Raw genomic sequence first — 18,727 nt, 5'->3', positions numbered from 1 at the left:
TTTTTGAGGAACTTCCATACCCTTTCCATAGTGGCCCACCACTATGTAGAGGGTTCCTATTTCTCCACATCCTTTCCAACATTTGTTATTACTTGTCCCCAACTATTAAAAATTAAAGTGATTCCTGACATTATATTTACAGATATCTGTTTATATTGGATCTAGCTGAAGTTGAAAGAAAAAAAAGTGCTTCTAAGCATGGCATTCTTTGGTTTGATGTGCACTGCTCGGTTGTTATGACATGTGAAAGCCAGATTGCTTGCTGTGCACCATGACTCTGTCTCATGGCAGCTAACAGGTAAAGGGCTGAAGAAACACCTTTATATCTCTCTACCCTGAACATACTTGAGAAAATAAAGTAGTTTCATTGTTGTTATATGTTTGTTTGTTTGTTTGAGAAGACAACTTGGAAAGGCGAGAATTTTCCAAAAGCTTACATTTGCTTCAACACTTCCTGTCTGAAGGTGTCTAATTGCATTGCAAGGCAAAAGAAGCCACATATAAGACTTGTTCTTTTAAATGGTCAAGTTAAATTATGGCTTGGAATAATGGAATAATATGGAACCAGTGCCTTTGCCAAATGACATACTCTGCTCTGGATTTACTGACATTTTATCTGCTATTTTGAATCAGAACATGGAAGAATTTGCAATTATGACTTTTTTTTTTCAGCAAAAAAAAGCACCAATTATTTTCTGATGTTTATCTGTCAAATATGTGTTGAAAAATTTTAAAGAATTTTATTTTATAAGCCCCTTTTGGAAACCTCAAAGGCCTGAAGTCCTTGAAATAGTAAAGAGTTACTTCTTCAGTTAAAAATTCCTATTGCAAATAAAATTTTAGAACTATGGTGCACATGGGATGTTTGGTAACACATCTGGTTTTTCTGCTCTGATGAAGAAAGACTGCCATGAGTCACAGCTTTCTACATCATCTTGCATGGACATCAAAGCCCTTGTCAATAGTCCTGAAGAAGTTTTGCTTATTGCCACAGAAGCCATCAATTTCTCCAAACTCAGGGCTTTAACTCGTTGGTGTTTAAAGAAATTATTGTCAAGAAATGGAAGCAGAATATAAAGTTATTCATTGGTATTCAATCCTAAAATAATTCCATAGGGGAAAAGTCATCTGCAGTTTTGATTTATTTGATCATGTGAATAAGGTAGGGCTTTTTTTTTTTCGGCATAAGATCCTGTAGGCACCATTTGGAAGCTAACTGAAATACACACACACGCACATAGAAAACCCAGGAGCCCTTTTGGCCCAGTTGCCACTGTGGGAAAAGAGGTTGGAAACAGATAAATGTGAATTCAGCCCATACTAGAGGAGATTCTCCTGGCTCTATTCAAGAGTGATAATATTTGTCAATTTATTCACAAGGCAAAAATCTATGGACACCTGGAAATGCTGCAGAACTTCTCCAAAAGTTATACTCACTTGACATGGTTTGATAAACTTGAAATATGGATTTTAACCATTTTCTTGCTATTATATATACAGCACTGATGATGCAGATTTTGCAAAGATGACCAAATTCATTGACCTGAAGATGGAGAAAATGATGCAACTGTATCAGCTTGAAGAGTCCTAAAGAAATCCAGTGTATCTGGACATAAGCCTACCCATTTGCCACAACCTACTTTATTGATCGGGGCTTTCTTTCACTCATTGCTCTCAAAATTCAAAGTAAAAATTGATAGAATAGCACAAATGACAAACATTATGATGTAGACTGTTTCGTAATTTCTTCTCTTCAAGTCAAACAATGGCAGCCTTCTCATTTAAATTAGCTTTGTGGAAAAATATTAATTTTATTCTTTATTTGCACACTTTGAATTTATTTCAAATTACTTAACTTATGTGAGTAAACAAGAATGAGAGAAGAAAAAATATTGTAAGTTTTTTCTATGCAAAGGAAATAAATTTCTAATGTAATAAAATAAAGTTTGTGCCCCAAATTGAAGGGAAATTTATGTGCAATTTAAAAAAAAAAAAGATTCCTTTTTTTCATCATATCAAAAGAGGTGAATGACCCTCCACAAGAAAATAAAAATAGTTAAGAACAATGGATCTAATACAGCTACCTTATTTTACAGTGAATAAGTAAAGACTCTGGAACATGAAAAAATTGCTCAGAGTCCCACAGCTAATAGGTGTTAGTACTGGAATTTGAGCCCAACTTGCTTGTGTCTAAGACCATATTCTAGGTCGCCATTATATATCCTCAATGGGACATCCTACAGTCACATAGAAAGTTCTTTGAAACCAAACCAAACCATACCAAAACAAAACAAAACAAAAAAACCAACCAACCAATCAAAAAATATCTGTGAATATTGCACACCTGAAACTAATATAACTAATGTAATATTGTATACCAGCTATACTTAGAGAGAGAGAGAAAAAAAAACTCTGTGAAAATGAAAGCTTTTGTTGCAAATGTGTTACTATCAGACTTTCCCAACCTTGAATCCTTACCTGTCTAGACTTGCACTGATTGCCAGTGCTTGGAAAATCCATCTGCCACCTACTCCATCTAGTTCCTGCCTGTTTTTCTTCTTTAATGACAGATGTCCCGGTTTCAAATCCACTAGCAGATTTAAGCATCTAAGCAACCAACACTGGCCTTCCCCTGGGTGTGTCTCTATTCTTTAAACCTAGATCATAGCTTTTCCTGCTGTGTCACTTTGTCATTGTCTAAACTCTCTATATAACACTATCTTAGTCCGTTCAGGCTGCTCTAACAGAATACCATAGATGGCGGGTGCTTATAAACCACATAAATTTATTTCCTACAGTTCTTGTGGCTAAGAAGTCTAAGATCAAGTCACCTGCAAATTCAGTGTCTGGTGAGAGCCCACTTCCTGGTTCATAGACAGCCATCTTCTTACTGTGCCCTCACAAGGCAGAAAGGATGAGAAAGCTCTTTGTGGTCTCTTATATTAGGGCATTAATCCCATTCAGGTTAACTTCACTCTCATAACCTAGTCACTTACCAGAGGTCCCATCTCCTAATACCATTATATTGGGGGTAGGATTTAACATATGAATTTTAGGGAAACATAAATATTCAACCTGTAGCAAATAACTTACACTACAGTTTAGTGAGTTCTGTAGTGAATATATTGTTGCCATATGATGAAATGGACCTTTCACTTTAAAAAGAAAAAAAAGGAAAAGCTAACTTAAAGCCATTTAAGTTATGTGAAAGTCAGTAAAAGTTAGATATTTTTTACATTTTATTCAATAAATATCTTTTTGATAACAAGAACAATTTTGAGTTCAAGAATTTTTCTTAAATTGCTGATCAAAACTACAAAACAGAGTTGAAAATTTGATTCTTAGTCTATAGTTCCAGTCTGCCACTTTGAAGATAGGGTAGGCCATTTGCATTGTCTGTTTCTGATATATGAACAATTAGTAAAAACAATGTTAGCTAACAATGTCAATATAAAACTGGGAGCTGGACAAGCATGCCTCTAGTCCTTACAATCACTCTGCAAAGTAGAAAGTATCATCCCATTCTATAGATGAAAAAATTGAGATTGAACAGGTTAAGCAACTTGCTAAGAATATAGTAAGTGGCTTTGCCACTTCTTAGCAATATTATATGTTACCTGGAATAAATATTTTTTAAAAAATTCATATCAAACCCAACATTTAAACACAATATCTCTTTTACCACTAAAAATGAATGTGGTTTAGATATAGGTCAGGGAAAATGTGTGCCTACCGCTGGAGCCCCAAAAGTCTGTGGTGGCGCCCAGTCCAATTTCTCCTCTCTGCAAGTAGGAACCCTTTAGAGTGGAGCAGCAGTAAGTGAAATCAGGGCAGATGACTTGAGAGAATAAAATAAAAGTCCTATCTAGGAAGTCAACAGTAGCCAGGGGAAATTGTGGCAGAGGCAGCATCAGTTTATGCAGACTCAGCTTTCCTGAAAACATGATGGTTTCCAGCAATAGAGCAGAGTAATTAAATAATACATGTGGCAGTTTTCTAGTGAGGGACACAAGTGAGGAACCCTCTCATTGCAGTGACTCCCAGGCACACTTTGAGGAATACTTTTCTGAGGCAGGGAGGGCCCATGAAATACAGGTTACAGAGTGTTAGACAGCCAATAAATAGGGTAATCATGAAGATGGCAGGAACAACTGTTTATGATAACCATAAGTGAAGAAGATGATAAAAATTACCTGTGTACTATGAAAATATATATGAATATAAAAATAAGGGCTGGAAAGAAATACTCCAAAATGATAAAAGTTACTGTGTTGGGGTTCCAGAGTTATGGGTAATTTTCTTTATTTCTTTTCTAAACCTTTTGTAATATTGTTGTATTTAATTTTTAAAGAGTTTTTACCAAAAAAGAAAATGTAATGAGTGAAGAAAACATTTAATTAACATTTTTATATTCTGTAAGAAAAAGAGAAATTCTTAAAAACCCTAATAATTTCTCTTTCCATCTTTCCTCTGTCATCTTTTCAAAGCCTGTCTTCAAGCTGCTTCTCATTCCAGTTTATTCTTTGTTTTGAATAAAACAGATCACTTTCCTCAGGTTCAATTATGGTATAATTTGAGCCTGTTGTGTTTTGCTGACTCGTATGTCACTTGTATGAGCCATACAAATGTTCCTAAATCTGAGTTGGAAGTACGTGACTTGCAAAAAAAAAACAACAACAAAAAAAAAAACGCTGAGACATCAATTTGTAAGACAGTAGAAAGCATGAATCAGGTACAAAAGGACAATGTTTCTTAGGTGAAGAAATCAAAAAATTTAGATGCTAAACTTAGAAAGTGAGGAAACTTGATTCTAGGAAAAGAAATAAGTCATTTTACATTTAATGGGCTTATAATATATGAAAAAATAAATTTATTTCTGAAGATTATTTAAAAATAATTTGTTAATAATTTATAGCATATCTCTATTGTGAAATAAAATGTTTAACTTTTCTAACGAAACTTTAGTACTCATCTTAATCTTGCCATGCATAAACACTAGACCCAAATTTCATGTGACTCTATAGTCATTACTCCGTCATTAATTCTTTAAAAACAAGAGTCTAGGCAATAACCAAATAACTAATTTAGAATTTAGTTTTTAAAATATTGTCAGGCAGCCAAGATTCATAAAGAATGGAATGGCCCACCCACAGTTTGGCAAAGGACTAGAGGCTACTGCAAAATGTCTGATTTCCTTTTTTTCTTTTTTTTAAATTATCTGTTTATCAAATCACTCACATAAAGAGAGATATCTGCCTTTTTTCTCTATACATAATAGAGTCACTGATTTTAAAGACTGGAGTACTGTTAATAATGGAATTACTATTAATAAACAATTGGCATTTGAAGTAAATATATATAAAAAATTATAGAAGGAGTAGAGATCGCCTGCCTACCTTGCAAATTCTGCCAAACATATTCCATGTGGCTAGGGATTACCACTTAAGCTGCTTCAGCATTCTCTAGTGCACTCAATGTTAGACTCCTAATTAGTCACCAATAAGTACTTGTTGACTTGTCTTACGTAAGCAGTGTAACCTGCCTTGATTTCCTACTTCTTCCACTTCTCCCAGCTAGAAGTCCTCCTCTTCTCCTAAGCAGCATATTTAAACTTCTATTTTATGTCTTTAGTTCTTTCTGAGTTATGGCTAGGCCTTCTTCTCCTCTGAGAGACACTGAGCCCTTTGAGGACAAAGATATTGCTTGTCTCTTTCTATTCTTTACAATGTCTGGTACATTATATATACCAAACACATTTTGGTTGAAAGAATACTTGAATGTAATAATAGTTGAAAAGTAAATATAAGAGCTGGAAGACTTCTTGCTCGCACTCCTAAAACTGCTTATCTCTGATCAAATAAATTGAGGTTTATAGTTGTACTTGTAAATATAAGGTATAGAAATTAGGTAAATAAGAATTCGTGCTCATGCGTTTTGTTCCTCTTACAGGAAATGCTTTACAGATCACAAAGTACATGTGTTTTATTCGTAATAGCTACTATGGACCCTTCGTATTTTGAATGTTAAATAATTCTTATAATGAAATACACTAGAATATAACCATCTAATTGTTTTCTAAATGGGGCTGCTAATCTTCCAGCAAAATGTTTATTTTTCTCCATTCCTTTTCTCTAAATGTTGTAAATCCTCTCCTTGAAGACAGATTATTTCTCTTGAGCATTATAAACTTAGATCTCTGCCTTCCTAGATGCATTATCATCAAAGTATTTTTCCATGACTTTTATAGTCATGGTGTACTGGAGTGGAAGGAAGAACACTAGCATTTATTCATTGGCTGTTAAGTGCCAAATATTGTGAGGCACTTTTATATTTGGTGTCTCATTGAATCCTCATAAAAGGCTGGAGGAGATGTGTCCATTTTACACGTGAAAAAAGTGAAGCTCAGGGCTCGCTTTGGCAACATATTCCACTAAAAGAAAGTAAAGCTCTGGAAGATTAGTCATTCTCATTGTCTTACAACAAACAGTGGAGCTAAGATTCAAATCTAAGTTTATTTTACTTAGAATTTTATAGACTCTATTACATCACTTTTTGTGAACATTTACGCAAAATAAAAGAGGGCTGGAATATTGAACTCCATTGTGCCTAACAACGGATAGAAATTAGTGAAAGAATGAAACATGAATGCACACAGAGAGGTACCTACGACTTTAACAAGTGGTTTACTTTAAATGATTTGAATTATCTAAACATATGAAATATTTTTTCAATAGGCTGTTACTAACATTTTTATTGTTGCAATAAAATTATCTTTTAAACAACAAAAGTAGCCTTTGTAAAATGTCTTTGTATTTCTAGGTGTATGAGAGGTAATACTGAAATATTTAGCGCTTCTGACGCTTTCCAATCAAACTAGAATTTGAGGATAGATGATTGTCATGAGCTTTGGAAAGCGTTTCTCACTGCGGTCTACCTAATGGCTTTGACTTTCAGGGTGCCCAAGAAAACAGGACGTCTGGCCCAACGGCAAGCTTCTCCCTACCTAGAAGGAAAGCACTTTTAATTGCATAGATAATCTACATTTCAGGAGTATAGAAACAGAAAATACTTATATTCAGTAAACATGAAATGAATATTTCTAACTTTTTGGATTATTTTCGCATTGAGGAGGTGAAGGGATAAGGGAGCCAACATTTATTGACTCCTGCAATCTATTTTAAAAGGATGTTCTAGATTTACCAGGTCAATATTTTATATAGGGTAAAGTAGGCTTCAGGCATGGCTCACTCACTATTGCCCACTGTCATACTCTTTTTTCACGGTGGAGAGAAATCCGTCAAGAAAAATATAATCTTATTTGTAGCTTTTATTAACCTCTTCTTTGGCCCTGAGGCTATAAACTACCTGCAGGTTAAGTGGTGTGACCTCTATACAGATATACTTGCAGAAAGCCTACATTTATAACACTGTTGGAAAATTCAGACTTGTACAGACAGGTCTGATGATAGTTTTGAATGCCATTAGACAGGATAGTATTTTGGATCACATTCTCTCTCTCTCTCCAGTATTATTTAGTGCCTTTTGCCACTATAGATCAGTTTACATTTCCTATAATTTTACAAAAATGGAATATAGTGTGTGTACTCTTTTCTTGATCTGACTCCTTTGCTCAGTTTAATTACTTTTGAATTCATCTATGATATTGGATACATCAGTAATTCATTCCTTTTTATTGCTGAGTAGTATCCCATGCTGAGTATGAATATACCACAATTTGTTTATGCGTTTATTCATTCATTTGCTTTTCTTCTTGGTTCACCCTGCCCTCCTTATCAAAATTACTTTCTCTGATCTTTAATTTCTGGTTATACACTTGGCATTTACCCAGGTATAGTAGACACATGTGATCCAGCAAACTCCACCCTGGCTTTAAGGGTAGAGCGTATGTGGCCATTCAATCACTCAATTGCCTTGGCCACAGTGACAGTTCATTGATTCGGGCTGGGCTAATTAGAACGAATGTTTGTGCTATTAGGAATGTTACTTCCTCTTTTCTGCAAGACTTGAACAATAAAATGTAGAGCTAGAAATATTGCAGCCATCTTTGGGTAGAGGAGCCAAAACTGTCAAAGGCAGAACCAAAAGAAGGAAAGAACCCAAGTCCTGATGACATAGTGTGGGTTGTTGGATAAGATGTCTCTGAAGCCTGCGTTATCCCTGCTCTTTGAAGTTATGTAAACAACAAAGCCCCTTTTTGTATAAATTATTTAAGTTGCTGTTCATGTCACTTACAAGAGAAAAAGCTGTGAGACAGTTGCTTTACATTCGTTATCTCATTTATTCCTCACTACCTGGCAGGTATGTTGTTATTTTAATTTTACATATTGGGAAACTCTTAGTTAAGTAACCTACCCAAATCTCACAGTGGCAAAGCTAGAAATACCATCCAATGCAACTGATTGCAAAGCGTAGTTGCTATGCAATACTGCTTCAGGGCTAGAAGCCTGACCTGCTTAGCTTTGTGTATTTTTACACTTCCTTCTTATTATCTGACATTTAATACTATTAACATTTGACTTCCTTATTGCCGAAATAAAATTACATTTATCAGACTTAATTCTTCTCCTTTTCCTCTGCTGCTGCTTTTTACCTTTCTTGTCTTTACCTCTTCCTCATTTTTTATTTTTCTCTTTTTCCAATGTTAAATACCAAATATTTGCTCTAGTCTCTTCTTCACAGGTCATATCAACTCTAAAATGATCTGGGTAATGTTGGCATGGGCAAGGCAAAGTTAGTTTACTGAAAAACTTGCCTTTCTGAACTAACAGCTAAATACTAGAAGGATTACCTTTACGAATGAGTCTGATAAACTTGCCTAAAAACAAATCACTGGGCCTGATTTCAAAGATGACAAAACCAGAAGGTCACTGCTACTCTCTCCCTTTCTTCATTCTTTAAGAGGACGAAAAAGACCAATGATCATTTTGAGAAGCCCCTGGGAAAATGACTAATTGACTTATCTTCCTTCTTAAGACGTTCGAGAGGGGAAAACCTTTACTGCCCTACCTCCTTCTTTTCAATATTGTTTTTTTGAAAAAGGAGGAATTTGTTAAATCTTAAGAGTGGCATCATGTTGTGCTTTATTTTTCAGGAAGCTCAAATAAGCTTTCAATGTATTTTATTTAAGAGTCCACCTCTGCTTCTTTTCAGCAGACAGAACATCAATCTAGTTAAGAGCAGTTAATATCACAAAATTTAAAAAAGAAAGAAAAATGATTTAATCCCTTCTTAGTCTCTTCATAAAGTCTTGTGCAGAAACTTCCTAGAAGCCAGAAGACTAGCACTCCTTAAGCACTTTGTCAACTAGAGAAAAACTTCATTTTAAAATGAAATGTTTGAATTATATCTTTTAACTGCCAAGACTGAATTAGTTCCTGAATTCATTTCCCTTGTAAGGACACAGGACATCACTTTCCAGAAAGCTTCTTATAATGCTCCCTGGACTGTACCAAATATTTTGGATGTTGTCAAGCCTTGGCAGTTAAATCCAGTACTACAAATCTGAAATTTTAACTGTAGAGAGGGAAGAAGTTTCCCTTCTCAAATATGTATCTTACATGTCTTTGTAGATATTCTGATAATGATTTTAAGTAGGTCTGGCTATGTAAAATCTCTATAGTTAAACTTTAAAATAATGGGCTACAACCATATCATTATGCAATGGTATAAAGCCGTTTTGCAAATGTTGGAATGGTACAAAATATTTATAAAAAATAAATGTTAGGGTGAGACTACCTGTTTTGTTTTTAAAGGTGGTTTAAAAAAGTCCTTTGACAACACTCTTTTCTTATCTATACAGGCATATGTTGTTTTATTGCGCTTTACTTTATTGCACTCCACAGGCGTTATTTTTTACAAATGGAAGGCAAGACCCTCTGCCAGTACAAAGATTACAACTCACTTATTGCTGTGCTCACTTTATTAGGTCTGGAACCAAATCCACGGTATTTCAGAGGTATGCCCGTAGTTTCATTTTTGCAAAATATAAAATTGTTTTATTTTCTATTTTGACATAGGGGGAGGATAGTTAATTTCTGCCCTTAGCTTAACTTGCTTCACTCTTGTTGCAAAAAAAAAAAAAAGAAAAAAGAAGAAGATTTATTATATGATTTGGCCTAACAAAATAAGGGATAGAGCTAGACGAACGTTTTTTCTCTGTTTGGTAAGTTAACTAATTTCTTTGAGAAATTTTTTTTGCAAGTATTAACAATTGGAAATGGTTCAGCAATTCAGACATATGGAAAATTATTTTGTAAATAGGTAAAGTTATGTTTTGATGTTGTAAAGGGCAGTGGTTCTCAAACTTTATTGTGCAACAAAATTCTAAAGGACTCGTTAAAACAGTTTGCTAGGCTCCATCCCAGAGTTTCTGATCCAGTTGGTATAGGGTGGGGCCTGAGAATTTTCATTTCTAAGAAATTTTCAGGTGATATTGCTGCTGCTGGTTCAGGGACTATCTTCTGAGAACCACTGATATAGAGAACTGAAAACCGCCTTGTCTCTTTCCCGTGTCTTATCTGGATATGTTTCACTTTTGTTTCCTAAATTATGTCACTCTCAAAGTGAGTCACAGCAAGGACTTTTTGTTTCCGTTCCCTTCCACTCTCTCTGTCCAAAGTTCAATGACCTTCAAATTCACCCCTTCAAGAGCCCCCATTCCCAAGGCTGAATAGTAAATGCCTAATGTTTCAAGAGGACAGTTTCCCAAATTGCGCTCATCAGCACACATGTTTCCCTAAATATTTTCATATACATCCTGTGATAAAGCTATTCAACGGTCCAAATGTTTTGGGATACACTGGTTCAACCGGAAAAAAAGTGCATAAAAACTTCATTATATTTATATAAAAATATATTTTTGTATTATAAAAACTATTAATTTCAGAACTTCTCAGAGCTTTTAATATGTAAATGTGCATTATCTCCAAAAGGGAGATAAAGTACAGGGCATTTCCCAAGTGGAATTCTTTCTCAGCTCTTCTTCCACACCAAGCGCTAGGCAATCTCTAGTAACCACAATTTGAGAAATGCTCTAAGTAATTTTATAATTTAACTTTATTTTACGAGGTTAAAAAAAAGTTCATATTACAACCTAGGGAAAAGGTCAACTAACATGTCAAAATATGATATATAATTTTAAATCAATTTAGAAAAGTAAATAAACTCACCTATTATTTTAATTGTATGAAATTTTTTTCTGTTTTCTTTTCCTTTATTGTGATAAGAACAGATGAGATCTACCCTCTTAACAAATTTTTAAGTGTACAGTACAGTATCGATAACTATTGGCACAGTGCTATACAGCAGATCTCTAGGACTTATTTATCTTGTGTAACTGAAACCTTATACCTAAACAGCAATTTCCCATTTTTCCCAACCTACAGCCCCTGATAATCACCCTTCTACTTTCTGTTTCTGAGTTAGACTATTTGGGATACTTCACATAAATGGAATCATACAGTATTTGTTGACTTCTGTGACTGGCTTACTTTACTTAGCATAATGTTCTTGAGGTTCATCCATGTTGTTGTACCACTTTCTTCTTTTTAATGGCTGAAAAATATTCCATTGTATGTATGTACCACATTCTCTATTTTCATGTGATCTTTTATTGATCAAATAATCTACTGAGAGATAAAAAGAAAGAACCCATAGCTTCTAGCCTCTGCTGATCATCAGGACTTTCCTGACCTCACCACCTAAAATACCCCTGCTTCTCCCCACCTCCAATTTCTTATCCATTATCGTTCCATTTTATTATATTTTTCATGATTCTACGTTATCTTATTAATTCTTTAAGTGATTTATATGTTTATTGCCTGTTTCTTCCACTGGAAAACAGTTCCAGGAAGGCAATACTTCATCTGTCGTGTTCATTTTTCTGTATCTTCAGTGCCTAGAATAGTGCTTGGCACACCATGCACAGTCAGTAAATATTTTTTGATGAAAAGAATAGATCAATAAAGTAATCATCTCAGTTCTAATTATAAAATCTTTATTATAGCAATAAAAGATATAGCAAGAGGAAAAGGGGCTCTTGAGCAGCTTTAGATGAGGCAATTAGAACAATCTTAATCTCTAATGAAATAATTCTAATCTAATGGTATGAAAGGGGAATATTGATATGAAACTTAGAATGCCATTTTGTAGACTCACTTTTATTATGATTTTTAACAATTTACTAAGGGACTAAAAAAAGCATACAATTTTTTTAAAAGCAAGTATGTAAAAAATATTTGACATACAAGTAGACCTTATATAGATATCGATTTTTCTCTCTCTTTAAAAGGCCTCTGAAAAGGATGCTTGTTCTTGCTATATTATAAAGTTCTTTGACTTGGACAAATCTAAAAAGCATTATTGACAGTGCTTTTTTAAAAAACACACATTTGTTCGAAAAGAAAGCTTGTGTTATATATTTGCGTTCTGTATGACAAGCAAGTGTTAAATATGTGCAGAGCACAAATGTTGCTAATTTGTGGATCCTGGTAACTTTAGAGGCATTGGAGAAGTCTGACTGAACTGTATGATTGTTGGACGTTACAATAGATACATTTAACTTTATCCAACAAAATAAGAGAAAGAAGTCAACAAGCATAATTTTAGGGGGAAAGGATTCATCCAGGAATCCAAGGATATAATTGTCATGTCTTTAGAACATAATGTGATTTGAAGTTGCATTAAAAATTTATTATGTCTATTTCCTGGTATTAAAATGGAAAAATATTTATATCTCACTTCACCAGGCCTTTTATGTGGTTAAAAAAAATTTTTTTTCTGTTTAGGTTGTCTACATCCGGTCCCCATTCTCTTCTTTTCAGTCTTCTCATTATCTCCCTCTGGACGTTTATGTTTGTTTTTACTTTATGTTTTTATTCTTATTAGTGGAAAAAAGTGGGTCAGTATTACTTCAGTTTGTCTTCACTTTCACTCGTCTGTTCATCCCTGAACAGCTTTTAGCCTCTGGAAAAGAAGAAAGTAAAAACATTTACAGAAACTGGGCCAACCTCTTTGCAGCCCTCCTCCTTCAAGAAAGCAAAACCTGTGCAACTGTAACAGTATTTCCTCTCTGTTCTCATAGCACCCTTATTTCCCTTCTCATAAAGTTCAGAGTTTTATAATTGTTTATTGAGTAACTTTCATCCCAGCTAGACTCTCAGTCCTTTGAGCACCCGGTATATTGCCAAGAATATAAAGAAATTTGTAGTTTAAATGAATAAGTGCTGCATTCAGGAATGACGGCTGCACTGGTACCCACCATCCACACGTAATAAAGGAGAAAAGTTGCAGCAATCAACATACTCAAGAGTGGGTCCTTTGACATCAACCCTCTAGAAAACCAGTGAACTGTGGCATTGGTATCTTAATTACATAACTACTAGGACAATTTAAGTAAGAGTTTTGTTTTGCTGGGGGTGGGTGGGACGCAGATGAAGGGGCTGAATTATTCAAATAATTTCTTCCCAAGTCGCTGTGACAGACAGTGCCTAAGCTTCTCACTCTTGCTGGGTCTTCTCACGCCTCCCACCCACCTCCCACCGCTTGTGAAAGCAGGCACGATGGACCCAGGCCCTCTCCTCCGGGCCGGGGGTTTCCCGGGGATACCCCGCCCTCCAGGCCCCGCCCCTGGCCCGCCGGCCCCGCCCCCTCCGCCGCCGCCGGCAGGGGTCGCGCTGCCCCCAGCGAGCAGCTCAGGCGGGGGTGGGGAAAGCTCCGGTGGCCGGTTGCTTTTCGCCGCCGCTGCTGGTTGGATCGTTTCAATAAGTCTTTTTTCTCGCTCGCTCGCTCGCTCGCTCGCTCGCTCGCTCTCCTCCGGGGAACAGGCGGAGGCGTCAGTCTGCAGCCGCCGAGTGAGAAAGCGACGCACACGCAGCGAGCGAAAGCGGCCGCCAGTGGTCTCCGCAGCTCCTCACGGTCCGGCGCCGGAGAAGGAGCCCGCGTTCGGCGGGGCCGCCTCAGCCGGGCGTCGGCGCCTCTCTCCCGCCCCGGCTCCTCCGAGGGGATTAGTGGGCCGCCCGCGCGGCTCGGCGGCCCGGGAGCCATGTTGACCGGGGGTCTTGGCAACGCGTGAGGGACCCGCGGCCCCTCCCGGAGGCTCCGGACCCTCGGCGAGAGCCGGAAGGCGGCTGCGGCGGCGGAGGCCTGTGCCTCGGAGGCGCCTCGGGTCTGCCAGCTGCTGGGACCCGGACTTGCATCCGGTCGCCGCGGGCGTCGGCGGAGCCGCTTTACCCCCCGCGCCTCGCCTCGCCGCGGGACGCGGCCCCCGCACTTGCTGGTGAGTTGGCGGCAGGCGTGGGCGCGAGGCTTTCCCTGCCGCCCGGCCAGCCCCAGGCGGGGAGGGTGTTCGGGATGGAGGGTCGGGGCGGGCAGCGGGCTGGAGCGCTGGAGGCTCGGGCCCGGCCGGGAAGTTCAGAGAGGGATACGCGGCGCCGGGGGCTAAGCGTGTGCCTGTCGCCCCTCGGGTTCAGCAAGGACCTCAGGGCATCGGGGCATTTCCGGGGATGGGATGGGGTGTGGGCGTCCGTCGGGCTCCTTCGCGGGAGGCGCCTCCAGCCGCCGCCGCCGCCGCCGCCTCCGGTGCTCGCTGCCGTTTTGGTCTCCGGGGAAAGGCCGGTCTCCCTCGGGGCCGAGGAAGGGGAAGAGGCTGAAAGTCCCCCGAGACACAAAGGTCTCTCAGCGGGGGTGGAACTGCAGGCGCGGGCAGCGAAGCTCGGAGGGGAAAGGTCCGTGGGAGGTGGGCAAGGGGGCGGCGACCGCGGCGCTTCTAGCTCCTTGGAGACGCCGGGGGTGTGCGCGGGTGGGGAGCGCCGAGCAGGAGGGGGAGGAGCAGCCCTCGCGTGGGGCGTGGGCCGAGACAAAGATCAGGGCAACCTCCCGCTGGCGGGTCACACCCGGGTGTTGGTCAACAGCAGAGGTGGAGGGAATGTGGGAAACCCAAGGAACCGAGGGGGAGGGGGGAAATGGGGGGCTGCCAAGTATTGTCTCCGTCGCCGTCGCTTTTCTCAGCGTTTTTGTGCCCAATGCTTTTGCTCCCCAACTCAGCTGGATAGCTCCAGATTGCCTCCCTCTCATCACCTCGCTGCCACATTGGCTCTCCTGTGGTTTTCCCCTAGTTCTTCCCCTACTTTTCACCCACTCCTTTTCGGGTAAGCAGTATTTTGTCTTCAGCTTGGAGAACGTTTGCTAATGACAGGATGCCTGAGCTTGTTCTGACCCTGAACTGCCTTGAACTCTTCTCTCTTCCTCCCACCCCTTCCTTTCTGGGATCTTGTAATGTCACGTGGCCATTAACAATTAGCTTTTCTTCTTCAAAAAGGGCAAAACCATTTAGCTGAAATCTGTGGCTCTCGTCCTTTACGTTAATATGTCAACCAAAGACACGTCGTTGATCGTGGCTTATCACCTTCTTTAGTTAGCCATATTAATTTTCTAGATACAAAAGTGACCAATTTTGTTTGGAGTTTTGTCCATTTCTAGGGTCAGCAAAGTGTGTATTCCTAGCAGCTAGACCTCCTGTCACTTATCAGGAAGTGCTTGACTTAAAGACAGACAATTCTTTCCTTAAACTTTGCCTATTTCTTGAAGGATTTCTTTGAAGAGGCGCTTGTGTAAGATCAGAGTAACAAATCTGAATTACTATATTTTAGACTTATTTTGTTAACCATTGGGCAGAAGAAAATGAATGGGATCTTAAGAGATTAATGCCTTGAGTAGAGGAAATCCTCCCTTGAAGCTAGAGGTTTAACCAAATTTTAAGAAAAAAATTAGCTAGTCGTAATGTCATTGATTTTGTTCTTTTATGAGACTCACTAGCTTATTAAATGTTAGGATGTTGTTTGGTTGAAATTATTTTAGTCTTTGTAATTCTAACGTCTGTAATTCTAACAGTGTTCCATAAACAGTTGGAACAAAAGAAAAAAAGTGGCAGTATTAAGGAATATTCCTGGTTTTGTGTTATAACAGAGAATATTGGAATATAAAAAGTGCTCTCCTTTTATCTGGTAAACTATCTCATAGGCCAGAAACACTAACAATTTACATGGTGGACTTCAAAGAAAATAGCCGAGCCTTTGAATTTTAGCTATTTTAGAAGTACTATGCAAATATGTCATTTTTTTACAGTGAATATACAAACATTGAAATACGAATGGAAGAAAATAAAAGTAAAGCCTATTTGATATTGGGATGTTACTGTTGATATTGTTGTGTAAGAACAGTCATACTTTGTTGCTTGCTACCATTAAAATGTGGACACTGTAAAAACTGTCAAAGAGATTTCCCTTTAGGAACCAATCTCTAAATTCTGAGACTTCCTACCTTATTCCTCCTCTCCCCCCTTACCACTTAACATATTTTGAATGTCTTTGTGAAATTAACAGGTCATATTAATAATTGATGTTTTTATAACATTTATCAAAAGACCGTATTGAAGATACCTTGACTTTTTTCTGCATATTTATTAGTGTCTAATTAGATAAGCAAAATTTAATTCTCACTGGAAGGAAATCTACCAAAAAGTTAACAAAGATTTCTGGGTGGTGTGAATTATGGGCGAATAAAAATATATATTCTTTATTTCTCAAATTTTCACATTACTTTTATAATCAGAAAAAATATATGAAGAATTAAAGTCTTGTTAATATCCTAATTTGCCTATTACTAAAAGAAGCTTCTATAAAATGTGTAATTCTCAGCTTTAGATTCAGGCCCAAAAAAGTAACTTTTAGTGTTAGGTATTTGAAATAGTGCAGCTTGCCAAATGTACTCTGGTTACCAGCGGGAAAAGAGAGCTGGTAGTATGGAAAGATGAAGTTGGAAGAATTGATTCAATGTATGGTAGCTTTGTATTCCAGTAATCTCATTCTAATAAATCATTGATTTTATGAAAAATAGAAAAATTAAATTTTATTTTCTCTGTAGCACAGAATAGCTGTGTTAACCAAGCAGATTTTAATGTATATGTTGATCTTTAGTTTTCAATATTGGTTCACTCCTACAATTACAGTGGAAAGAGATAGCCTATAAAATACTTTATTTTGGCAAGGTTTTTGTTTTTTTTCCCCTCAGCAATATTTACCTCCTTTCCTTTTACTAGTGAAATAGAACTAAAAAACTGCAGATATTTCATTGTGAACAATGGAAGCTATTATGGCACCTGAGATAGATACTCAGTAGTGAAGATGGTGATGTCCCTTAATATTAAAAAAAAATCTGTGAACACAAAATTTTTGCCTTTGTATTTTCCTCGTTATTGTCAAGCAGTGCTGAATATTTATAAGGCATTACATTTTGAATCGTTATTACTGTTCTCTAGTGTGCAAAAATTACAGCATCATGTCATGGCATTCTTTCATATAGCTTTTGTACTTCCACGGTGGATAATTACTTAATGAATTTATTGTTGTGTTGTAAAAAACTATATGTCAAATCCAGCTTATAAACATATTCTTTAGAGTATTTTATTGATTTAAAAATTTGCCTCCTTTCCTATGTGAAGGAAGAATAATTTTATGATCTCTGAATTTCGAATGACATTTTTGCTTACATTTTTACGTAGGAAAGAGTTATTTAAAGGGCATTTTATAAACTGATTATGGCATTTTGCATTTTAAATGAAGATAAAAAATAGGTTATGACATTTAAAAATGAGCTTTTCTTAGTTTTTGTGAGGTAAAAACTGCCTACAATAGAAAAACCTAGTATAGCTTCTAGCCTTCAACCTATAATGTTGGTAATTTCTTTGAACTGGTGGGAAGAGGACCTATTAAACTAGTTTTTTTTTAAAAAAATTCTATGAAACATTTACAATATTAAGTCAAGAATTCTTACTGTCCTTAGTGGATTCTTTGTCATTTATTTTGTTACCAGGCTTTTTACTTGGTAATTACTTTGATATTTGCAAAATTGGAAAGAGGAATTGCCAAAGGCCAGAAAAATGTTCTGAATACATCTAAGTGTAGCTTACCTTTCCTAGAATGTTTTCCTCTCTCTGTTGGCCAAATTGGAAAATCAGTAGACATCTACCAGTAAATCTAATAGGTGGGGTGCTACTATAAATATGTTCTGCAGTAACATATGATACTGAATACTGTATATGAGGGAGAGAGCGCTGAATTCTAGCCACTAGACCACCAGAGAAGTGTTGAATACTGTATTCGAGATGGTAGATTTACAGATCCATGGTATATTGGGATGAGAGAAAATTATCTTGCTTCTCTAAGGCTTCTTGTTATAATATATTTTGATAAAAACTATGTGGAAGAAATTAAACTTAATACCTATTTTGCTAGGTATATGCCAAGTGTTGACTTGTTAAATCTTCACAATAAGTCTATCCTGTAGATATTGTGCCTGTTTTTCAAATGAGGAAACAGAGGCCTTAGGTTAAGTAATTATCTCCAGGGTCCTACCTCTAGGGTGAAAATTGCTATTTAGGCATTCAAACCACTACGTTACACTGTCTCCATGGGTTTGTGATGTTAAAAAGTCAGTGTTGAGTGTCTAAAAAGTGGTAAATTAAAAAGTTCGTCAAAATTAGATTCAAATTTCATTGAATTAGTTTTATTTCATAAAAAATACAAAATGTATTAGGGAGGACATTTATAGCTGAATTAAAATTAAGATGCTAAGAAGGTTTAAAATACTTGTAAATTTATTTTTAATCATGGATTTATCAATTAGAGTTCTTTAGGCATAAAGTAAAATG

General features: G+C 37.2%; 1 protein-coding gene across 1 annotated transcript in view; it reads left to right on the top strand.

Annotated features, from left to right (window-relative positions):
* The first annotated feature begins 13,693 nt into the window (after positions 1-13,693).
* CDK17 (cyclin dependent kinase 17) overlaps positions 13,694-18,727 on the top strand; it is an 80,170-nt gene continuing 75,136 nt past the window's right edge. The window contains exon 1 of the mRNA XM_011365922.2: positions 13,694-14,296. The gene's annotated coding sequence lies outside the window, so the exon portion shown is untranslated. The remainder of the gene's footprint in view (positions 14,297-18,727) is intronic.

This window comes from Pteropus vampyrus, unplaced genomic scaffold (genome assembly GCF_000151845.1).
Source record: "Pteropus vampyrus isolate Shadow unplaced genomic scaffold, Pvam_2.0 Scaffold116, whole genome shotgun sequence".
Taxonomy (NCBI): domain Eukaryota; kingdom Metazoa; phylum Chordata; class Mammalia; order Chiroptera; family Pteropodidae; genus Pteropus; species Pteropus vampyrus.
Note: the sequence above shows the minus strand (reverse complement) of the source record. Positions and strands in the feature narration are given on the sequence as shown.